Genomic DNA, 25445 nt, shown 5'->3' on the forward strand with positions numbered 1-25445 from the left:
GATGTTAATATTTTTTATAGACTGTTCCAACTGCGTTCTTTGTGTGTACACAGTCAAATCAAGGACATATTCTCCTTCCAGTATGTGAATTAAACAGAACTGTAGAATCACATTTCAGACAATATAAATCTAACCACCTTAGGAGATTATACTGTTGTAACCTTATTGACAAAGCAGCTAAAACATTTGAATGTTTTGACGGGGATATTTAGAAAAGCGGGAGACCTTTCAATCACTCAGGTGCTCTGAATTTCCACTGTCTAATTGTAACCCTTGTTTTAGCCCTGTATGCAGTCTCAGCCTTTTGTTCATTCTTTAATAATTTCCAGTTGATTCCGTGAGACTTGTGGATAAAAAGTGACTAAAGGTATCTGAATTTACCCTTTACCCACATGAGGAATTCAAGGACAATTCCGGTAACACAGGATAAAGCATACTTTAGTACAAGCTAATGTTGTTATAGCCATGCATATTAAATGTAATCTGCACTTGTAAATGGGAGTTTATCAGGAAACGTCACTAAATAGGTAAGGAAACTTTAATGGATAGTTTATTACTTCCAGGGATGGGCTCTGTATGTGGTTTATGTAAAGCTAACATTTTAGTGTTAGTGTATTTGGTCAGTAAGCAAATACACTTTCATTCTAAGTGTATTTTGATATAAACAATACAAGCTCGTGTATTCTACCTGTCAATGTCATAGCCACTTATGAAAATCAAACTTACAGAATTCAGAATCAACCATCACAGCTCGGTTTACTTGTTAGTGTTGTCACACAGTATCCTTTAAACACAGTTACTCAAATAATTGTGGCACTTTGCTCACGAGGCAGCGGTGGCCAGAGGGCAGGGTGTTCAGTGACGTGTTGCAGGAGCTGGACCACGCGTGTATTATCCACTTTTTTTTTTTTTAAAGTCTTCGTTAGGAATATTTGATTTAGCCTACTGAAAACTCAGCAGTATGTGATTTGGCCATTTTTAAACATCATGGCTTCAGGACTCACTTGGGTGAGGAGGGAAAACATGATACGTCATCTCCAGGCACGTGAGATGTCTTCTCTGTATTCTCCAGGTTGTACAATTTTTATACCATTTGCATTGCAAGAGGCAAAGTAATAAAATAGTGTCAGAGTGCTTAATACATTTCATGGAAGGAGAAAGATACTCTGTAATCACAGCCAGTTCCGGTAAAGTATTCTTGGTGAGATTATAGTTGCTCTAATAACTACAAAAGACACTGGGGATTTATTTATTTATTTTTCCACAGGCCCTAAAAGCAAACTATGGTGATACTAACAATTTACCAAAAAGGCAGATGGCATTTCCTAGGGCTCTGATCAGAAGAAGTGGGTGCAGCTTTCTTTTGTCCCACCTTCACTTGTCTTCACTGCAGTTTACAGCACAGCTTTTAAAGGTAGTAGCCAGAAAGAACTCGAAGTGCTGCGCTGTAAGCTGCAGCAGACCAGCAGCTGTTGTGCAAGCTCTTTGCTTCTTGTGGTGTGGATGGGAACCTTAAAAATTGGGTAGGGTAGCGAGCAGGAAATGGGAGCCATTACAGCTGTTCCAAGGAAGTGGTTCCACACGTGAGTCACAGCCCTGGTTTCTCCGTGCTGTGTGGGAGCGGCGTCCTGTCCCGGGAGGATATTGCCAGCTTCTGGGGCCGGGCAGGTCCAGCTGCTGCTGGGACCTGAAAAGAGAAAAGAGAAGGAGGCTCTGAGTCTCACCAGCATCACTTCTCCACGCTCTTCTTGCTACCTATTGTTTGGGCAGCTGGAGCAAGGGAGAATCAGGACTCAAAGCCTTCTTACGGTTGTATGCGGCGTGAGTTAAGTGATACGTTCTGCTGCTGTTAAGAACAGAGAGTGACAAGGAAAGCTGTCCTTTACTGCAGGGTCTGACCACATGCCACAAAGGCCTCGGTTATCCTGTGGAGAACAAAATCTACTACTGTGTGAGACAGCCCAGGTTGCCAAGTCTTGCCTTTTTTTTTTTTTTCCTCCTGCCGTGAGTCACCCAGCTCTGGCAGAGGCTGGAGCCCGTCTCGCATCAGCACAGGAACCTCTTGCCCTCACTCTTACTCCAGCCCATCCTAGAGGAAACCTGCTACGTAGGCTGCTGCTCCCTCTCTTGCTGCGTCGAAGAGCTGCCACACCTCAGTTTCTTCAGGCCTTCTTGTCAGGGCACCGCTGCCTTACTCATAACGGATACAGACACCGAAACCAAGCAGTCCCTCCTCTGCTCTCCAGGCTCTGTGCCTCCTGCAGGCTTTTTCAGTGCTGGAAGGTCTCTGTACTTTCACTTTGCCCTATCTAGTTTAAAGCCTCCCACAGGAGCTGTTTCTGTTTCTTCTCAGGAAGAGAAGGCAGAGAAGATGAGACAGATGCTGGAGGTTGAGTGTTGTTATTGTTGATCCTTCCTAAGCCCACTCGTGAGATAAATCCCCAAACCACTGTTCATTAAAGTCTTGCCTGTTTCCTGCAACAGTGCTAGCAGTGGTCCTGTGCTGGCAGCAGCAGTTTGAAAGACTGAGTGTGCACAACGGGTGATGTGGAGGAAGGACAGAGCTTTGTCTCCCACTTCATTATCTTTCCACTGTTTAAGTGCATCTTCTTCCATCCCCGATGCGAAGGTGCACAGAGCTGTGCCACAGCTCACTCACCGGTGATCTGATGGTTTAGAGGTTTCTGTTGTGTGTAAATCGTGGCAGAGGGAAAACTAATACCTGAGTTCCCAAGGCTTTTGGTAACCTTGTGGCTCGCCAGAGATCCTCCATCCCAGCCCTTATTTCTTGCTGAGAACCTGTCCTGTCGTCTTACTCATGGAGCTAGAGGTGTGGCAGCAGCAACAATTTTGGGAACTTATGTCTTAGATATAAATTTGAATTAATTTTATGATATTAGGAAGCTGATGCAATGGAATTTCTGTATCATGAAATGTGTTTGCAGCAACAAAGGCTATCATTACATCTTAATGGCAATCCATGAAAGTGCTTGCAGTTTTGGGCAAAAGGTGGCACTTATCCAGGGAGTGGAAGTCTCCAGAACTGACAGGAGTGACTAGGACATGTGGATGCACTTCATTTTTGTTTGCTCGTATGTCAAGATAGCCAGGTGTGAGCTATTTCTATTAGCAGAGATGATTGTTCATGTTAAAGCAGTTTGTGGCCTGGACCGGCTTATTAGGCACAGTGCACGTGCAGGTTTGGGGCCATTTTTTGTTTGTTCCATCTGACTTGCATCCAGTGAGTTCAGTTTAGGTTGTTAAAAGACAGTTCAGGTATATCATGAAGGGGCTGTACAAAGATTTGTGGGAGAAGCAAAGGGGAAACCTCACACAGGAAGTCTCGGGCTGCATGGGAAAAGAAATGAATAGAGGTTCGTAGCATGGATAAAGAGCCAGTGTAATTCACAGAAAGCAAGCTGGTCTGAAAGAGCTGCACGTTCTGAAGAAAGTTCTTGCACCTGCCTGGATCCTGTATCCTTGTAGAAGACCTGATATAGCCCAGGGAATCTGCTAAAGCTCTGAGGAAGCTGAGATAAGGTAATCTGCACAGAGCTGATTTCTGTTTTTTTTAAGAGAAGTTTTGTAAATATTTCTAAACTCACTGTTGGTCAGCTCTGCTGCATTTTCACCATCATACAACCCACCAGGATTAAACAGTGAACTGGGTGCTTCTCCAGGTGGGCTTCCAGGGAGGGATGCGTGCAAGTTACAAGCAACTCTTTGGGGTCAGCATAAGTCTCCTGGATGAAAAAATTGGACTCTAATTCTCAGAAAGGGGCACACTCGGTACACTACGTGTGTACTTAGAAAAGCCAGACTAGGGTGAGGCTTGGACTTTGCTCGCTCCACAGAGGCTCACCACACATTGTGCTATGTAGGTTCAGAAGTCAATTGCACACATGATCAGAAGCATGATCAGATGTGTTGTCTAGAGACTGTGGTCATCTTTGCTTTCACTAGCATCTCAAGAACAGTGCTTTCAGGTGATTATGAGGTTGGGGAAGAGAAATCAGGCACACATTCTTCACAGAAAACAAGAGAAAACAGGAACACATTCTTCAAAGAGACCTACCCTCCAGGTTCCCTAGTGCTCCAGCTGCATCCACCTGGCACCTCATGGGTGTTCCTCACCCAGGTGCTTCCAGAGAGCTGGAAAGTATGGAAGGGAGCTCAGGGGGTGCGATATCTTTTGGAAGGTGGAAGAATACTTGCAAGAGTTGGATCTGTACAGATGGAACCGGTATCAGTTAGGGACATCCGATAATAGTTTCCACAGTCAAATCCAATTTTTATTTTTAAAAAGTGTGAAGAGTTTCTTCTCCTTTTGCGTAGTAACTGAAAACACTGGCTGTCCCTTAGTAACTGCCATTTTCTTAGGTACCTAATATTCTCTTGGAAGTTTGCCCTTCATGATAAAAGGGGGACACCTTTTAATTGCTATAAAATTAAACAGTCTTCCAAGAGTCGTGCTAGGGTTGCACAGCACGTTGAGTGAAATTATATACCTGAAGACAAAGCCCACCAATCTTATAAGTTATTTTGTATTTGTTATTTTGTATTTTTGATAAAAACAGAATAGTCTGTAAAGTCAAGAGGAAAAGTGTTACCGAGTCCTAGTTGTTATTTTTAATGTAACAGTACCCTGTTCCTGGGTGAGGAATATCCACGAGGTGACAGGTGGATGCAGATGGAGAACTAGGAAATTTGGAGGTTAGGTCAGGCCACTGATATCAGGAACTGAACAAGGGCTAAAGCTAGGATTCCTACTGAACCTTCGGTTAGATACTCAGGCTAATGAAGGAGAGGCTTAACCTTAAAGACGTCCTCTTCCTAATGGCTTCTTGTACTCCTGGGTGCCAAGGCTTGTGGTGTTGTGGGTACAGGTTTGCAACAGCAACCTTAATTAAAGTAGTGCGTACAGCTCAGCCATCTATCCCATACCACTGAAGCTATACAGTGCACCTGGGCTGAATTAGCATTTCTGATTAACCTCTGCTTTTTGCACAAATGTTTCAAGGTGTTAATCCTTATGTTAGTGTAATGAGCTGGAAAAGCTTTGGCTTGAAATCCAAGCAGCATCTCAAAAAACAACTGATGTTTTTGTCATTGTCTTGACTGGCAGACAGAGCCCAACTTGGTTTGATTATTTTGTGCTTAGACTGACAGCTTGTATGTTGTGTTTTATCTTTAGAAAGAACTTTTGCCGTCTCCAGTTATAAGCTTCAAAAATAGTACAGGTTTATAACTGAAGGGCTGGCAGATGTTTAGCTGTTGTGGATAAAAGCAAGGTTTAAGTACAGTTATTAATTTCACATGCTGATATCATGGAAAGCAGTGAATAAGTGCTGAAGACCGACGCATTATAGTTGGCTTTTAAGAATACTAGCACCCTAACAAATTGTTTATATCTCTGCTGCTTATTCTTTGTAACTCTTTGTAATGCTTCCAGTGACTACAATGACATACTTAGATAGAAGAGCTGATCTACTGAAGCCTTACCCTAGAAATGAACTCCACTAATCAACTGCTCATGACTACAACAGATGTTTCTGTTTTTCAGACAATTGGAACCTCATGTTCTACTATATTTTTTAGTTTTTTTTTTGCCTTTCATACTAGCGGCAAATGTCCAATTACTCATGTGAGCTTCAAAAACTCGTCACATGATACCAGGAACAAATTGTTAAGTCAGTCAGCAAAGTTAAGGCTTGAAGTGGTGGTCCACCGAAGGCAGCCAGGTCTAAGAAACCGGAGGAGTGGTTTGTGGAACTACCATGCTGTGGTTTTGTTGTAAATGCCAGTACACTCTTTCAGCCTCTTGTATGAAATTTGGAAATGTCAGATGAACTCAGATCAAAACTATTTTTTCAAAGGCTGAATCATTTTAGGTGTGGAGATAAAGTTAAGTGATACTTCTGAGGATACGAGTATTATAGTCTTGAAACCACAAAAACGGGATGAGAATTGTTTATATGATGTTATGTAAGGGCATATCTCCTGAAGCACATTAGAATTGGTGAATTTTCAGATGTACTGGAAATACAGATGTGAAGAATTTTCTTTTTATTTTGCTTAGTCTGTTGCGTTTAAATTACCAGTCCACGTTTTTCTGTCCATAAGTGACTGGATCCTTGATCAATCAACGTCTTTGTGTGATTTGGGCAGAAGGAAAAATAATGTGGGTGGAAAGAATGATATATTGTCACCCCACAAAGATGCAGCATAGTCTGCTGTCAACAAAATCAGAACTACACAGAGGAAATGAGCCACCTGTTAAAGACTACAATGGAACCGTGAAAAATTGCAGGCAATAGAAACGCTTCTTTGAGATTATAGCAACTCATTTGCAAACCATTTTTCTGTTAGCAGTGAGCACTTCACCATGAACTTTCCCCTACCCACAGCTACCCACACTGGATGGATCCAGGAGCCATTGCACAGCAGGGTTGAACAGGCAAGACGAGGAAGTTTATCAGTATTGACATTAGCCAAGCAGGATCCTGACCAAATGTGGGGTACCATAACCAGGACTTGTTCTTTCACCCCTTCCCGAAGTAAATATATCAACTTGCTGCTGTTGCTGGACCTGATTGTCGTGATAAACACGAGTACAAAGAGCACTGTGAGTTGCAGGCTGTTTCATTAAGCGAGTGGCATACAGGTGAGAATGAGAGTGAGGGGAACATTGAGTGCCTCTGGTGCCACTATCAGGTTACCAGGTGATTTCTCTCAGTGCCAAGATTTTTGTAGTAGAAACATGTCCCATTGGTAAACAATTCCTGTAGGGGCCAATTAGATTGCTGTCAGAAGCACAGGTGTCAGCGTTTCAATTACAAAATTGTAGAGGTGAGATTTAATCAGTTAAGAATAGGGCCAATAATATGCACTGGGCATGTCTCTAGTTGGTTCCAAGCAGGTGATATGCTGTCTTCTTTGAACATCATATTCCTTTCTTTATTTGCAAGCCACATCTAACCTCCTGGTGCTGTTTGCACCTGTGTTTGTAGTGGATGGAACTTGAAGTTGGGTTGAAGTAACGCCTTCCTTTCTACTCATCTTTACATAGATTTCATTTTGGATGGGGGGATAGGTCTGGAGTGCAGAAGGATTTCTGTCTGCTTAAAGATGCTGTAATTTTTATTTTTATTTTTTTGTGGCTGCGGATGAGATTTCTTCTTTGCTGCTTTTTCTCTGGGTAGAAGAGAAGGGAACTGGGAGGCCCATAAAAGGTGAAAACCAGAAAGGCAATAGATGTTCCTCATTAGAGCACGTGCACAGAGTGATCGGAGTGGGATGAGAGGAATCGTTAAGGGAAAGAATCCTCTAAGCCAAGGGATGACAGGATTTCCAGAAGAGCTTGATTAGAAGTGCTGAAGTTGGCTGGCAAGCGGCAGGGAGTGAAGATAGAGTATTGATTTGGAACTTTGGCAAGTGCCTTTTGAAACTGTGAGGAGACGAGTACGGGAAAAGAAAGGGAAGGACTGATAAACAAAAGAATACAATATGGAGAAAATCAAGCCTGTTGATGGGAGAGAAGGAAGATACAAGTAGGAAGAAAGACAAACTGGTCAAGATGTCTCTAACACTGATGGGAAAGAGCAGATGCAAGATCCCTTTCAAGCAGTACTGGAAGAGTACTGTTTGATGCGTGCCGCTGTCCCCTTGCTGAGCCTTCAACGAGGATCTGGCTGAAGCGTGGCTTTCCTGCTCTCTGGATGCTGGGTGCCGGCTTGACTGTACCTTTTTTCTTGCGTTGTCTTTTCTGATAGGTTTAGTCTCGTTTCTCCTCTCCAAATTGGCAGTCGTGTAGTACACGTAAGAGGCTACCTTTGGAAGCAGTTGCTTCTCAGAGTAGCTGACCAGTGGGTGATAGAGGTGTTCTAGAGCCCCCTGAAGAAAACGCGAAGACTCCAGCTGGTGTCAGTAGTATTGGATCTGTCTATACCTGATTAAAAATCACTTTTCCTTTGGCTGTTTTCAATCTGTCTTTCTCTGATGTGTCTAGGAGAGCTGCAGTATGAAAAGTGCAAACCAAAATGTGATAAAGGAACATGTCAAGGGGTAATTAGCAGTGAACAGAGTTGAAATACAAGTCTTTTGGACAACATTTTCACACTGGTGGTCTTGTATCTTGAGAGTGGGATCAATGTTTTCCCTTCCAAAATATTTAGCGATGATAGCCTGTTATCGTGTTAATCCTACCTTTTAAAACAGGTAACCTGGGGTGTATAGAGAGAACAGAAGTCTGAATGGGCAGCAGGAATAATTTCAGCTGGTTCCCCAGACTCCAGATAGCTTGGTTTGAATAGTTCTCAGACAGACAGAGATGGGAGTGAAGATACACTGTCAGACTAGCAGAAGCATTTCTCCCTCCCTCTTATGGGGCAAGAGGAGTCAGTAAACCAAAGCCAGCTTTGTCTGTAACCCTAATTAGGGAGCTCCCGGGATGTTTGGAGGGGCATAAGAAAGCTCTGTTACCTTCTGCCCTGCTTCCAGGCTTGCAGCAAGGGAGATGCAGAGATTTGCCCTTCCAGGGAGGATTTCCAAAAGACTTCAGTGTGCTGTGTGATTCACTTGTAGTAGTCTCGTGTGTGCGGTGCGTGTGTGTGTGTGTGTACGTACATCGCGGTCCCCTTGGGAGGGCAGTGGCAGCAGATCTGCCCTGTCAGTAGCCAGTCACAGCTGTGGCTGTGTGGGTTACCCAGCAGAGTTCAGTCCCTGGGGATTTTCAGCCTGCCACCCCTCGCCACCACGTCCATGCGCTCGCTCACATACGCACGGTGCCATCAGCGAGGAGTCATCTGCCGGCTGCACGCCCACAGAGCACATCAGGAAGGAAACGGCTGGTCTCTTAAAGTCAGGAGTATTTAAAAAAAAAAAAAAAACAAAAAAAACTGCAAGGAGCAGGCAGCCTGTGTACCAATTCCTCCCGGACTGCCGGAATCCTTTGCCCTGTGATTCATGCTGAGCTGTCCGGTCCATCCGGCAGCAGCCGTGTCAGGCAGCCACCCACTTTTAACCGGGTGCCGGTGCTGCCGCTGCTGGCACCAGAGCCTGCAGCGTTTCAGGATTCTTGTGTTAGTCAGGGCACTGGCACTTCCTTTGGCATTTGTCAGTCTGCAGGAAGGCTTGTGTGCGAGCGAGGGCTTTTTTTTGTTGTTGTTGTTGTTATTATTTTGTTCATTTACACATTCGGAACCTGAAGGTTTGATTCAGACGTCTTCGTTGCTCTCCGCTTCCTGTAGGTTGAAGTCTGTTTTCTGATGATTAGCCAATACCGGCTGTTCTGGCAATGAAGATGTCTCAAATCAATCCTATCCTGTCTGGCTCTCAAATCAATCCTATCCTGTCTGGCTTTCCAGGAAGAGCTGCCCCTCCCCTCTCCCTCCACAACCCCTGTCATCCAAGATTGAAATTTATCAGAGCTGCTGTGAGCAGGAAATTAGCTTCTTTACAACTTGTTCTCCACTGCTTCTCATTCATTTTATTGTTTTAACATTTTCCAGAAAATAAGGCAGAAAACAAACCTGCTTCCTCTTTAGAAGAGTTGTGCTGTTAACCTGTGAAATGCTCATTTCCCTGGCAGGCTGCTTCTTATCTTTATAGCAGAATCACACGATTGAAATCAGTTAAAGTTGAACTGAGATAAAGAATAAAACACTGGAAAACATTTAGTCATCCTTTAGCATCCTGAAGATAAGGATTTCTGCACATAGGCATCAAAGCAGTAATGAACACCGCGGGAGGGATTGGCTCAGGAAAAATGGAGTGAAGGGTGCTACCTACTGACTTAGGAATGTGCCTGTGAGAACTTACTTGCAGTTCTGGGGCTTCAACACCTACATTAAATTGACATGATTTTTCTGAAGAGCTGAGCACCTGCTACTTCCATCCATGGGAAACTCTCCTTAGAATTGCATTCAGGTACACGGAAAGTGGTTTTAGCTTATTTTGACTTTAAACATCTGACTTTAAACGTGTATATTTATGTTTTCTATGTGTATTTCCAACAGCAGCATTGGAAGATTTTTTGAGGTATGCAGAAGGAAGACACTCTTTTAATTAACATCAGACATTTTTGGTGCTATTCAGCATTAAAAATAAACCTCGGCCTTTGCCAGGAGTAAATTTGGCAATTGTGTGCTCCCTGCTGCAGGAAAACAATGTCTCTCTTCAGAGCTCAGAACCAAGCTTTGGCAACGAAATGAGGCCCAATGTCCATTGATCTCAATGGAAAACCTATTATTAGAAAAATCACTGTGACCACATCCTGCCATCATTTTGTGCTGAGAACCACCACTGAGGTCAGCAGGATTTTTGTGCAAATATTTATGGCAGGATATGGCCCACTTCAGGGCATTCTGAGGGTTGACAAGCCTTCAGCTGAATTGTTCCTGCTTCTTGTTGATCCTATCAGTCCAGCAAAATCAGATCCGTGAACAATTCAAAATCCCACCATCTAAGCTGACGGTGAGTGAAACTGAGTAACTTATTTTGTGCGATTTGAATGCAAACATGAGGCAAGACTCTGGCATTGCACGGTGTCCTGACTGGGCATGCGGTGCTTTGGACACTCAATGGGTTGTATCCTTCTAACTTCTCAAGAAAGCAGCAAAGCGTAAATTGCTGCTGTGTCAGATAGGCCTGGGGCTTCGGTGAGTGAAAACTGTTGTTAATTGAGTAACTCAAGATTTTTGTTTTCAGCAAATGCTCTGCATATGTGACTAGTGCAGCCAATTTCCTGCTTGCCAAAGTCAGTTCTATCAATGCTTATTGGAACCACAGACTCAGATAGGAGAGGGAACACACTCTCATTTATCCTTTTGATATGGGCAATAAGTGAATTCTTTTCAGCTTACTGTACATCCGTGTTTTCACTGGACAGCAGAAAACTGTGTCACTGACTCATTGTTTGATCTTGGGTAAATCATCCAGTCCAGTCTATCCCAGTACCCTCATGTACATAAACAATGTAATGACTCTCATCTGGCTTTACAAGCTGTTAGAATAACTTCGTTTTATATAGCTTTAGCTTTCCCTTAGTCTTTTCCAGAATGCTTTACTGGTGAACGAAGGAGGCTTGTTCCTGAGTCAAGCCAAAAGGTTTCTCGTCCCTGTCTGGGTGCTGAAACAATCAGTGAGCACAAGGTTTTATAGTTTGCATAAGCAATACTATTTTAGCTAGAGTAAACGTTTCTGGAAGCTGTAGGGCCAGGCTGTAAGGTTACACAAATTTGGCACTACAGAAATCGCTCTGATAAAAAGACAACCCAGCACTTCCAGCAATAGCTACTGGAGTCCAACTGGGCATTTTCGAAGGGGAGAACATACCTGTGCTGTGAACTGAAGTTGCTTCTTCTGAACTCTGTCCAAAGATTGCCTGTGTAGGGTGAAGTAGACAAAGCAATGGATTGATGCTCACCTGAAAGAGGAGTTATGCTGTTGCCTGGTTCATATGAAGAATGTATTTTAGATTGTAGCCTAAAAATTATAAAACAAATTAAAAGCTTAATCATTTCACTGTGGTTCAACAGCTATAAAGGAAAAAAAAAAAAGGCTGTAAAGTGACCTGTAGAGATAAATGAGACATTCCACTCTAGTAAGCCTTCAAGACATTTTCAGGTATAGACTATGCAAAATGATCAGCTGCATTTTGAGGCCCAGGACTTGCATTTGGTTTATGGCCTCCTCTTCCGATAGTCATATACTTAAAGAAAATTTTACTCTTAAAGCTGGGAAAGAAATGTCATGCTAATAAAAGAACTTTTGGTGGGAATGTATTAATTGCAAAGAAACTTGTCTCTTGTAAACTTTCTTCACTCCGAGATAAAACTTCTGGAGGGAAAAGACTGCAAGACGATTGCAATTATGATTTGAGCGTAATGGGGATGTGTGGCATTCCCAATAAGAGCACTTCTAAGGGATTTGAGAGGGAAATGTTTGCTGTATCTCATCTTAAATGTTTACTAACTTCTCTGTTTGGCTTTTGCGAAGAAAATTTCCATTTTTCAATTTCAGTATTATCCCAACACAAGAATAAAACTAAATGCTAAAACCTCAAAAAAGATTGCAAAATAGAATTCCTGTTTTCCAGCCAGTTCTGGACCAGAACAACTACATGCTTGTGGATGGTGCTGGAGAGAAAAGTTTCTCTTAAGCATTTAATGAAAAGTGTAATCCTCTTACTGCACCTCGGTCAGAGATGCCTGGCTGCCTGATGGAGCTCTCCGCGAAGCCACGTGCGTTCCAACACCGCACAGCACCCAGCGCGTAGGCACTGAGAGCACTGCTTTGTGGTTTGTGTGCTGAACCGGGACTCGGACTGGGTTCAGTTCTAGCTTGCTCAGAGATTTCTTTCTTAATCTTGGGCGATTCATTTAATCTTTCTGTGCTTTGGTTTCCTGTCCTTGAGAGTTTGCCTGCAAAACAGATTATTTTAAACTTAGAGTTCATGTTTTGAACTCTAAGTTTTTAGAGTTTTTAGTCTAAGTTTTAGAGTTTTTATTTTGTATATAAAAATTGAATCAAATCAAAATAATGAAGATGAGAGGTCCGTGTGCTGTGTTTGCAGCTAAAAAGATTTTTTTCTTTAAGGCTCTCCTGGAAGAACAGACGCTACCTTTTGTCAAGCTCTTTAGACAAACAATCAAATAGTTTCTAGGCAGTTCTGGAGGTGTTGGGTCCAACAACATTGTTTGCTGGGGTCCTTATCCTGTGGGCAGCCCCACCTCCAAAGGCCCTATATTCATATATGTTTTGGTCAGAGAATGAGATACTCGGACCTCAGGAGAGGCACAGACCTTATAACTGAAGTTTCGTACAAGGCTCTAATAGAAAATGAAAGAAAGACATTGAGAGAAGTCTTGACGTGGGTCTCCACCATTGCAGAGGCTGATAGTAGGAGTCTTCAAAATTCAGTAATTGACGCCCTTTGAATGAAAATGTGCAAGTTCAGTCTGTACAAAGAAGTCACATCACTGAAACAAAAGGGGATCTTTTAACTGTTTCCTTCTATTGTTTTTTCTTGCTATCTGCTTTGCCACCGATGTTCTTTTTTTGTCGGAACGAACACCGTGGGTTTTGTTCCCGGGAATAATAATAGCGATAATAGAAAATTACTGCTTTGCAAATCATTTTGGAAAGTGCATATGGAAATCTTTAGGAGTGAAAATAGCTGCAGTGGATGATAGTAGGTACTAGTAACAAAAATGTTTGGCTTAAGGTATTAAAAAAAAGTCAGATGCTGAAATTTCATCTGGATAGATACAAGCATAGATTGAGTGCATGATCTCAGACGCTGGAAGGATGGAGGAGAGACTGAATACCCCGAAGTCCTGACCTGCCTTTGTGAAGTTCTCCTTACCACAGGCACTAAGTGTTCCCTAATGCAAGTCAAACACTCTGAACGAGGAAAGAGAGAGAAATTAGTCTGAACAGGAAGCTTCAAATATTCTAACACTAATTGAGTTTAGATAATTAAGGGGGTTTAGAGCAGTAATTCAGAGGAGAATGGGAGGGGAGGACAGTTTAATTGAGATTGCCTGTCCATCTGGGAATTCTCCCCGCAGCCGTCTGTGGCACGTTCCCGTTGCCATCCGTTCTGACCCGCGGGAGCCGATGTAGTTCGCACCGACCTTATGAGTTAGCGACACTGCAGGCTTCCCTCGGCGCCGCGCTGTTCACGCTCTGCCTCCGGAGCAGGGCACGGGTGACAGTTTTCTGTGTTGCCCCTTGGCTGGAGGAAGTGCCCTGCCCTGTCACGTCTGCCCTTTGGGGACCTCACGGTGGGCCTGGGGTCAGGCCAGGGGCTGGGAGGATGAGGAGCGGCGTTTGAATGCTGCTTTGTAGTTCAGCAGAGGCTGCTGGCAGGTCCTTGGAGCTAAGGCTTCGTCCCTGCCACCGCAAGGAAGCCAAAATGGGAATCAAATCCCAGACCTCTGCTGCTAGGAGCAGGCTGATGGTGACCATAAGCCTGGCTGGTTCAGTAGGTAGGAGGAGATGGTGGCCGAGCCGTATTGCTTTCCCTGGGAGAAGTTTTCCAGTAGCTTTGCACTATCTGCCTTTAGCAAACAGCTTTTTTAAAGGGTGCCGTCGTACATCCTGCACATCAGGAACAAATGCGTACACTAGCTGTGGCGAGGCTCCAGGGATCCCCTGCTGCTCTGCACATCCCTGTGGAGATGCAGCTGGCTGATGTCTCACAGACAAGCTGCCCTGCTACCTTTAGGGTGGCAGAGGGACACCCTGTGAGGTTCGGACACCGCGGGCAGGAATCAGACGAGTAAGACTGCCCCGCAGTGCACACGGCGGGATTGTAGTTGAGGACGGTGCCGAAGGGCTCGCAGCTGAGGCAGGCATTGGCATGGCTACCATCTGACAGCTTGGCCAAGCCCAGAGAGCTGCAAGAGTGGTGTTGACAACTGAATTTTGATTTAGTATTAAATAAATGAGAAATATGATGCTGGAGCTGTGTCCTGCTAGACCGGCCCTCTCTCTGGCTGTCCACCCTGCAGGCCAGGGGAGTGACTTCTGATTGTACGCCCACAGACACCCCAGTGATTTACGTGGAGCACCATGCCAATGTCATTGAGATCAAAATGCTGTTAAAACTGCAGCAGATCACACTTCTTAATTTAGAAAGAATCTAGCAGGTATTGAGAGGAAAAACCTTGAAGCCTGTCGGAGCGCTGACAAATCGTGATGAACTCGCTGTGCTTTGTTTGTAAATACAAGCAACCCAATTTGCTGCTCTCTCACCCTAAGGACCTCTGAGAAAACAAGGAAGGCACCTGCAGGTGGCTCGTCTGGGGTTTTCTTCTGGTCTCCTTCAGCTCTTCTACGAGTGCCTCAGTGGAGGAGCTGCGGCGAAGCGCGAGGGGCCGGTTTCTGACAGACCGAGCCACTCGTGCCAGAAACCTGCTCGTCAAAAGCCAGGAAACAAACCCGAGGATGTTTTCACGTGGAGAGCTGGGCAAACGCTGCGTACTAACCTGCTATCATCAGGTGTTTTCCCAGTGATTGTCATCGTTACTATTCCTCTGGGGCTATTCGGATATGGGAAAGTGGAATAAATAATCAAAGAGGATGTTTCTGGCTGCTAATTTTCAGTCAGATTTGATATTGGTCCAAGATTTAACACTTCCTTTCTCTGCCAACCACATACTAAAAATAACATATTTTCAGGATATTGGAGACCTCTGGTAATCTGTGGTATTTGGCACTTGAATATTGCCTTTCATCTGGAGGTCTCAAGGCAGAAAGTTGGAGCCTCGCAGTGTCTGCTTGAAGTCGGGAGAATCTGAGACATTTTTGATGTTTGATGTGTAAGCGAACAGGAGGCAAAAAGCTCAGAATGGCTGGGAAGGTCTGCATTTCCTTGCTGAGTGGCATCTATTTAAAAAAAGAAAAGGCAGTTTTACCTCGGCGGCACAGTGAATCCTTCGCGGGGCCAGGGGAGATGCAGGCGGTGCGTGCAGCAGGGATGCACCAGCAGGGAGGACAGTTCACCCAGCAGAAAGTTGCAGGTTGGGAAGAAGCTAATTCATACTTTGTTAGTTTCATTTTCTAGTTAAGCAAGGCTTTAAACTGGCTTCCAGTAATCAGGTTTTTAACTAACACTTTCTGGCAAAAGGAATGCTTTTTGACAGAAGTTTTTTGTTTGTTTTTCTCTTTTCCTTCTCTGTACTTTATTTTTCTCTTTTTTTTTCCTAGTCATTGGTAAGTCAGAGATGGTGAAAGAAACTTTAAAAAAAAAAAAAAGAAAAAAAGGCATTGTTGGGCTGGAAGAAAAGCCAAAGATTGGTTCTGTTTGTGTAGATTTATTGTAATGTCACCAGGAGTGAGGAGTGTTCCCTGCTCTGCCCTGAGCACTGCAGCGCGATGTATCAGACGGGTCTTCTAAGGCCTTGGGAAAGCAGCTGCTTTTCCTCTGTTGGGAAAACAACACATAGGTGGTGGGATTCAGCCAAAGGCTGCGAGTCCAGTGAGGGAGCGCTAATAGAGACTGATCTAAAAGACGGGCTGAGAATGAGACAGGAGTTCCCCAAGGAAACTGGATTTATTTGGATTTCCTCTGAGCAGTCGAGAGCTTTTCTCCCAGGACTCGGAGTAGCAGCAGAGCCTCTTCCCTCCTGAGTTGAAGGAGCGTTAATGATTCCTTGTGTTTAATAGTTTTGATTGCTCTGCTCATTTTGATAATTTGCTTAAGTCTCTCGAAGCAACAGTAATTTAATCAAACTGGCAGCACTAGTCGCTTGCCTGGAAAACAGCAAGCCCGTTTGTCCCGCAGCAGTGGTGCACGCAGCTGGCCCTCCTGGCCCCGAGCAGTTGTGAGAGCAGAGCGGGCTCTGGGGGGAATTACTGCCATTACTGTCCCCAGCATGTCACACGTCCGGGGATTTTCATTTTGTGCCACCTCTCACAAAAACTGGGGGCACAGGCCGATAGCCACAGCGCTCAGAGCCCACGGAAAATAACCTGCAGCCTGTTAATAAGCAGGGACCAAAACATGCTGTTATTTCATTATTTTTGAGTTGATACAAGATACGGTCCACCACCTGGCAACCTGGCCAGGCATGCACATGTCCTCCTGCCACTGGTCCACGTTACTTGTTTCCCTTGCAGGCACTTGTAGCTCCAAGTGCCAAAGGCTGCTCTGAGTAATTGATGCTCTTTATATTTGTCATTACAACAAATTTTACGTCTCTTGTGTCCATTTAGCCTTCCCAATCCACCTGGACCCTCTCAATAAACTACTCCTCATGGCCTATCTGGCCGACTCTGAGAACAAATTGTTTTTTATTCCTAAAAGGCTTTCTCCCATTTGGATACTCCGAGGCTGTTTGCCTTGTGGCTCAGCTCTGGCGGCTGTCCCTGCCAGCACTGCACGTGTTGCTCTGGGTGCTCTGAATCATCGAATTTTGCTGGATCTTAGAGCCTTGACCCCGTATGAAGCCATTCCTCTAGTGGGAGGTGGATCAGGCTTTGGATTCCCGCAGGCACTGGGCGCTTTCCATTGCAGGGAAGGAAGGATCCTTACTTTTTGGTACTCCTCATGTGGTGGCACAGAGATGACTGCGAGAGCCTCCCTCCCGTGCGTGAGCACTGCATTGTTTATTTGGTGTAAAGAATGAAGTCACCTGCCTGATGAGAGATTTAAATGTTAGGGAAATGGCAAAACTGCCCACAGCTATTTGGTCTGCCAAATCTCGGGGAAGTTGTCTTTTCCACCCTGATTGGGGGAGCTCCTTTTGTGTTTCAGCCACTACACTATGTTGTCTATCTGACTGGGCACTGAAGCCATTTCCAAGCTTCTACTTGCCTCATCCGGCCCCATCTGGACAGATGTGAAGGAACACGGATAATAGGATCCCCCCCCCGCCATTGACAGTAAGGTACAAGTACCGGGTCTCATCGGATATATTTCATGCCTGACTGTTGCATCATGCTTAGTGACCTTCAAACTCTTGATTGTGTAGAGACTGTGGGGACCTTTTGATTTACAGTGCTTCTATTTAAGTGGTTGTACACCTTGGCAAGGGCCAAATTACTATTTCAGTTCAAGTCTGTGGGTGATGAGTGAAGAGACACATTTTGCACTCCTGTCACACTGCTGAGAGATTTATTTATTTTTGAATGTTACAGATTTCATTTGAAGTTAAAAAAAAAGAAGAGAGAATTCATTGCCTAAAGAAGAAAATGCCTTGATGAAACATTTCTTTGTCTCTTGCTTTACTTCTCATTCCTCAGGAGTTGCTTCTTGAAGGAATCTCCGTTCCAGCTCTTTCTCCAACTTTGATTGTTCTGGGCCTTTGTCTCCACGTTAGTCACTTCTGGCTCTTGCTGGGTTTCTCCCAGTACCCTTCTCTTCATCTCCACTTAAAAAAAAAAAATCTTTGCTTTGCATCTTCACTCTCTCTTCTCCCTTGGCAGGAGACAAAAGGGAGACACTGCTTGTGGAAAAGTAACCACTTTTAAACCTGTGAATGCAGAGGGAGGCTGAGAGAATCAAATGAACTCTAGATCTGGAGATGCCGGTGTAGAGATGGAGAGATAGTAGATGTTTTGGGGACTCCTGCATTGCTCCTGGGCTAGAGAAAGAGAAGTGAAAGACAAGGCAGCTGTTGGGGAGCAGAATTCATTCCCAGCCTCGCTGTCTGCACTCTCTGGCCTTCTCGGACGACGAGCAAGCAGGTGCCTGTCGGTTGAATTGCAGTGAGGATTGCACAAGAACTGTAGGCTGGTGGAAAGACTCCAGGGAGCCAGCTTCAGCCTACGGACAGTAGGTTTGACTCCCTTAGTCTAGACACTCTCACAGGGATTACGTCAGCAATAATTTGTCAGTCTCTATTTATTTTCCAGTGGCATGGTTAGTATTTACTAGGGCTGAGATTCTCCATATACTCTTCTGTACCCTGTCACACGCGGTTTGCTTATAGCAGAGTGGCTACCTGGGCCACAATTTCCCTGCTTTTTTATAGTATTAGTGATACTAATCCTTAGAGGAAGCAAAGGCGTGTAACATACCTAAATATCCAAAACCCTTTGAGAAGCAAGGGGAACATCTTTCCCATGTTTTGAGAATTTCCACTTCCACCTGATGACCCTAGAGCCTCAGGTGCTCTAATAAGAATTGTACGTAGTCAGATACATGCATCAGGTTTGGAAATAAAGGTGTGAGTATACCTTGTTGTCACATTAGGAATAAATCCTTCAGTCTCAAAACCACTGATGATTTGAGTGTCATGATTCCCTTTTTTTTACACAATAAACCTCTCACTTTCAGATACAGTACCTTGAGCAAAATTACACACAGTTGCTGGGGACTGTAAATGCAACCCAACTTTAAACCTTAATTTAGGTGCCTAACAAAAGAGGGCACTGTCTCTGGGTTCCCTGTGTAGTAAATGAAGAGATGACTCTGAGCTGCCTTTTGCAGAAACTTTTCAAGTAAACTTCTATTTTGAATCAGTCTCTGGAAGTTTTCCTCTTCCTATGGACTGGAGAGGGGGTCTGAATTAGGTAGAATAAAGTTCTAAAGTAAAGCCTTGTGAATAATCCCCTTTTTACTTCCTCCTTTCTTTTTTGCAGTTAGGATAAAAAGTTCAAGTGCTGACATTTTGCACCCCAATTTCTAGACTCCGTTGCCATCCAGTGACATTGTGTCAAGTCTCCATAATGCAGAGAGAGGGTGATTGAACAATTGCATTTGTCGGGTCTGATATGGAGTAAGTCTACAATACAGACTTCTTAGAGTGTGTTTGGTACAGCGCTTGGCTTTATAGTATGTAGCAGGATAATACAAGTTTTGCAAGACTTGTCTTTAATGATTTGGATCCACTCCCAGGTACCGAAAGGGCATTAAACTCTGCAACCGGCTGGTTTTGGGGAGAGGGGGAGAAGGGAAACCCGTGGAAAAATAAGTCTTCAACTCAGAATGAAAATCAAGGGACTTTCTCAAGCTCCGAGGATCGATGTTGTTTTATTATTAAACCACTGGGCTGTTGTTCCCATGGAAACAAAGAAACAAATATTTGGAGCTGTGTAACACCTTCCACCAAAATTCCAGTTAAGAATGTTTTGGAAAGTGTTTCTGTCAATGTGAGCCCTCCTGTTCTCTGAATGAAAGCTTTGTGCAGCCTTCCTGGACTCCCGCACGGGCCACAAGGTGAAACTCTGCGCTCAACTTCACGAGCATTACTTGTCATTGCAATTCTTTAAAAGGAATTAATTGCATCGGGAGGTCTTTGCCCGGTACAAATGATAAGTGTGAGGCTCCGGGAATAACCCAAATGAAATGTGTGACAGCGGTGGCATTTGGTCGTTTGCTGTTGGTTTGGGTTCTTTTTTTTCCCCCTTAATCCATCATTTTCTACAGATCTACCCTAGCAAACATGCCGAATGATTTCACCTTGAACCCAGCGTGATCCGTTCAGAGATGGAAGGAAAAAAAAGGATGAAATACAACTGAAATTTTGGCCAAAAATCATATTTACTTTACTAAGATAATATGATCCATCTATTCATTAGCAGTGGGAAGAAATCTTTCCATGCTGCCAGATATCTTTTACCTGAGGCACCCCATCTGTTTATATTTGCAGTTTGGGGTGAGGGGAGGAAATCTGATCAAATTTAGCAGGTGCTCCTTTTTTTTTTTTTTTTTTAATTAAAATGGTGCTGTTGTCTTCTCTTTGTCTGCATACTTGCTTTCACCTGCAGGTCAACCATCACATTTTAACAATTTAACCACCAGAAAGTTGCCTTGTTACCTTGTTATCTAAACACCGAGTTTTGTCCAAACAAGAAGTAATAAAATACATAGACTCTGGTTTTCTGTGTTGGATTTTTTAGCGAATATAAGGTCAAAACTGTAATTAAATATCTCACCACTGGGAAAAGCATCATACTTCTCATTTCCAGTGTGGAAAAAAGTCGGCGATGTCTCATTAAGTGCAAGCCCATTTTGCAACCTTTCCCTTGCTGGAAGCAGTAATCATCCTTTTCTCGTCTACCCACCTACCTATTTTCACACAGTTGATAGACATTTAATATCTTAGAAATCTCTTCTGCTTTGTTAAATATCTTTGAAATCTGCTAGTTGGTTCAAAAGTTATTAAGGATGGGTGGGGAAATGTACACATTTACATAATGCTTTTGCACATTAGGCTAAAATATAAGTTTCTGATGTGTGAGGAGACATCGCGATGAATTTGGTTCTGTATAAAATTGTGCTTCTCTTATGAACTCGTTCACTATGCTGCATTTACTCTGTGCAATACCGCTCGTATGAGGATGCTGAAGCCCTCCAAATGTGCAGTAAAACAAATGCAATTGTCTAAAACTTTCTAAATTCAAATGGATTTTTTGCTCGTATTCCCCACCCTAATGAACGTTGACATTATTTGTCCAGAAACTGCTCAAAGTTGGAAGATTTAAATTGTAACCAGCTCTAAAAATCACCCTTTTCAAATTACAAGCCGGCAAAAGTATACCAGCATGGGGAACCTTCCTTCGCTGTAGGGTGAATGAACTGTTGGGATGCCTTTGATGGACCACACACTATAATACCTCTCAGCATTATCAAATAATAACTCAGAAACCCTTAAGCCATATGCTATTTGAACTGAAGTCAGAGGGCATATTCGGCATGTGGTTTGTGGTCCCTGGAACATATCGTGACGGGTGGAATATACTTAAATGAGAGGCTAGGAGGTAGTGCTTTTTATTTGTAAAATCCTGCTTAAGATAATTAAAGTAGTGTAGAGCAGAAGGAAGTCTTTTGCCTAGGCTAGTGGTTATCTGCATATCATGGCCTAGCAAGTCTCCTGTCTCATAGGAGTATGTAATTCAAGAAGTGTCCCTATGAAAGGGAGAAGTAGCTTTTGTTCTCAAAACCCGGCGTTGTCGTGATTGAGGCCACATGTGCCTTTATGGTCCCTAATCAGTTAGAGGCTGATTCCTATTTAGTTCCTTTCAACCACTATTATTCCAGCTTTATGCTATTGTAAATTTGCTTGTTCTCCTCAAGTTATACTGGAGTGACTCTGTGGTGTGTCAGGCTTTAGGTACAGAGATACCGATAGTCTTCCTAATGTACTTTTGCTGGCTCAAGCTTATATTTTTCTACAGAATGATTCACAGTAACTGTGCCCCAGGCGCTGGCCTGAACTAGAAGGTTACGCAGCAAAGCTACGTTACTTTAAAATATCAATTCTGGCTTTAAAGAGATGCATGAAAAGGGAGGGGTTCTTGTGCTGGAAATAGTCTATGTGTTTTGAATGCCTTGCAGTATGGTGAAGGATAACCCGTCGTCTTTGAGAGACATTGTGAAAGCTCACGTCTTCTCCTAAGCGAAGATCCTGCTGCAATTGCAAAGTTACTGGTTGTGAATGTTAGAGGAGGCTCGCTCAATTGATGAAGATGTCTGTGCATTTATACTTTACAATTATAGCTTATCTTTCAGAGCTGTAATTTTGCTAGAAAATGCAGTTGTTATTTCTCCCCGTTAGTTTCAGCTTTAATTTGTCTGATAATTGATAATAGTTTCTCTGTTCTGAATGCACCGCTGTTTTTATCAAACACTAATAAAATAATGGATTTATAGTATTAAAAACCAGCAAATCTGATAATGAGAGTACTTACCCAGGCTGTAGGAAAGCGGAGTTCTGGTCCCTTTTCTCCAGAGGGAGTTGAACCCCCCTATCTCCAGCTTCCAGGAATGGTCTTAATCACTACATTTTAGGATCAGGTTTTCATTTTGAAGAGAGAACATTATGTTTTCTGGATCACTCACTGGAACTGGTCTCTTGCCCTCGAGGTGTGTGTCAAGTCCACAGGGCCGCTGATTTATAGGTCATTCTCGCTGGCTGGCTTGATGCTTGTTGAGGTTCTTCAAACAAGGGAGGGGACCTACAACCAGAAAGGGTTTATTGGGGCTCTAGCCCAGAATATTCTGTACTGCCCGGTTGGGAAACTGGTCCAGATGTACTTTCTGGGTATATTTTGATTCAGGGGCAAGGAGCCAACGTGTCAGTTGTTTGCTCCACTGAGTTTAAAGGATGGATTTGTCTGCCAAGCAGTTTTTCCCCAAGTTTTCATAGTACTAAGATGAACGAAAATAATGCACTCTACAATTGCTGTTATTAAACCCAGCATGACTGTATTTCAGCCAATGCATTTGTGTTTAAACCAATGAACTAATGATGAAATCCACAACTTCTAATTGCAAGCAGTACATGGTGTTATAAACACGATGCAGATGGCCTTGCTACCCTGCTAACTTCCAATTCAAAAAAAAACAACAACAAAAAATTCGTTGGTCACTTAACCCTGTGTGTGTAAGTCTCAGCCTGACATCATTAGTGTGTATTTGTTGACTGGAGGAAGGTGCTAGAATTTCCCCTTTTGCACTCTTACTCTCCCCTCTGTTAATGTGTTCATTTGGAATTTGATGTTGGCTACAGAATTCACAGAACTTAAACGTGTAATTTTAAGGAAAAAACAGAGTTGCTATGGAGTAGTAAAAATGATTATTCCTTCTCTTGCCTAAGTTACTCACTTAGCAACAGTCCTAAACTATCTGCTGGGCCTGAATTGACGCTTCTATCTCGTTGCTTCCCTGTTAAAGGACATGCAAATATCTTTTTTCTTTCAAGGATGCTAGTAGGATCTTCGTTGTTTGGTTTTGTTGAAGACAGAATTTGTCCCAGCTAATATTTTCCTGGTCTGATCCAGCTGATCAGTAAGTACATGCCTAACTATAGGAACTTGAGTGGTATCACCAACTGTGGTATGATTCTTCCTGTACTTAGAGTTAAAAGATTCTGAATATTTGGGTGGGTTGGGACTGTTTTGAGATGGTTCGTGCTTTAATGTGATTTTTTGGTTGGACAAGTCCTCGCCTATCGTGCATCTTATTCCAAATATAGTTCAGTGGTACTGCTTTTTTTTTTTTTTTTTTTTTTTTCCTTTTCCCAAATCAGAGATGTGGGAAAAGAGAAAGTAAGCAGTGGCATGTAGGAGGAGAAATGATGTTCCAAGGGAGCACGGCAGATCTGAGAGGCTGGCCACCTACACAGAGGTCAAAACCACTGTAGGAGTGCAAGCAAGAAGATACAACATTAGCTATAATTATGGTAGTGAAATATCTCCTCATAAAATGTAAGTGCTTTCAGACCTTGAAAGTCTGTTGCAGTTCTTTATTTATGCAGCATCTGAAACGGCAGAGCCCTGATCTCTGAGTGGGACTTCTATGTGCTGCTGTGATATAAAAAGTGTAAAATACTGAGAAAAAAAAGCAGCTACTGGGACAAAGCATGAGATTCTATGTATTAATGACATTGCAAGACACAGGAGTCTAAGAACATGTTTGACAATCTGTCATTGTAACCACTGAAACCTTACAGGTCCAATTCAAACCTCGTAAAGAGTAATTCAGTGATGTTTGCATATGTAAAATAAAATGCTTCATGGCTCAGCTTTATGAGCGTGTGTGGACTCTAAGAATTCTGAAAACTTTCGTGTATTTTTATGAATGTCATGAACTCAAAATTATTTAGCAAATTTTGCCACGTTTTTTTTCTCCGCAAGCTTTCACCATTGCTTACAACCCAAACCACAAATAAAGCATTAAAATTATTGATGTGAGCTAAGCAGGAGAGCTATTGCCAAAAATAGCAGTATTCACTCAGGCTCATTCTATGTAGCTCTGGAAAAATTATTCCCAAGCTACAGCAAAGATCACATTTTTTCCTTTCTTCACTAATAGCAAAAATATTACCTTTCAAGTGGTCTGTTATTCCTGCAGCTGGGGGATAAGCAGGTTGGATGAAGTTTAAGGTAGCTAAATGAGCAAGGCTTGCCGATCCAGCCTCCTGCTAATACGGTGAATGATTTATGAAGCTTTTCTCTCCTGGTGCCTTCCCAACCCCTATTTTTGCCTTCAGGATGACGGCAAATTGAGGCAAACGGGAAATTGAAACCCCGTATTTGATCTAACTGAGCTCCAGGAGCATTGCTCTTTGTTCTTTCCAATTTAATGAAGCGCATGGGAGCAGTTTGAGTACACGGCTGCGCTCTCAGGGAGCACGTTCAGAATTGATGCTCACACTTCTACCTTGCCAGGACCAAAAAAAACCTGTCAAACGTCAGAAAAAACATGGAAACTGATTGTTGAGAAGAGTACAGATGGACACGTGCGAGACTTCTCTTGTGTAGTGTGTCAGCATCCTCTCAGCCAGGTTCGGCCTGCTTTGCGGTGGTGGAAGGCCGCAGTAGCACCAGGAGGCCCCAACTTCCATGGGGCTCCCCCGTACACACGACATACAACGTACGTTGGCGCTGGGGTCTCGGTGGTGGAGCCGTGGGGGAGAGGAGCACGAGCAGCCAGCCTTTGTGAGTGAAGCATCTCCCACACGGGACCGGACCTGCTTCTCCTTCCAGGGAGCTCAGCACCTTGCTGACAGGTCCCTTACTAGTTTGTGACAGGCCCTCGTCGGGTGTCTGCATGGGGGAGCTGAGCCTGCACTTGGCATGCCGTCTTTCAAGCCTCCAGAAGCGAAGGAGCTGTTTTATGGGGCTCAAACTGCGGTCCTGGGAATTGTAGTGAGTTGTGCGTGGTCCCAGGGTGCCGCTGCCAGAGGTAGAAAAGGCCCACCAGTGCTGTCGTGGGGGGGACAGGAGACTTGGAAAGGCAAGAGTTTATAGAGAAATATGCGGTCCAGTAAAGTGCTGACAAAGAAGGTGAGACGTTTAAAGGAGTGTTTTTTAAAAAGAAATTGATGATCCCAAGGTATCTTACATTGTTGGAGGGAATGAGAGGCAAAGAATTGATGTTGTCCATTGTGATAAATTCCATTTGATAGAAGCAACCTTGATTGCTAAGAAAATGCACTTTGGTACCTCCTCTGATCAGTGAGAGTTAGCTTTTGTGCTAAGCAGTGCTG

General features: G+C 43.6%; 1 protein-coding gene and 1 long non-coding RNA gene across 6 annotated transcripts in view; one reads left to right on the plus strand and one right to left on the minus strand.

The window, feature by feature from the left end:
- Positions 1–25445, plus strand: part of FGGY (FGGY carbohydrate kinase domain containing) — a 305857-nt gene that overhangs the window by 38927 nt on the left and 241485 nt on the right. The gene's annotated exons all lie outside the window — the stretch shown is intronic.
- LOC310903761 lies at positions 1269–24130 on the minus strand. Its single transcript, XR_014587777.1, has 3 exons — positions 22144–24130; positions 11335–11484; positions 1269–4226 (listed from the first exon to the last, which is right to left on the minus strand). It is a non-coding gene; the product is annotated as an uncharacterized lncRNA (long non-coding RNA).

Source organism: Anser anser, assembly GCF_964211835.1.
Source record: "Anser anser genome assembly, chromosome: 8".
Taxonomy (NCBI): domain Eukaryota; kingdom Metazoa; phylum Chordata; class Aves; order Anseriformes; family Anatidae; genus Anser; species Anser anser.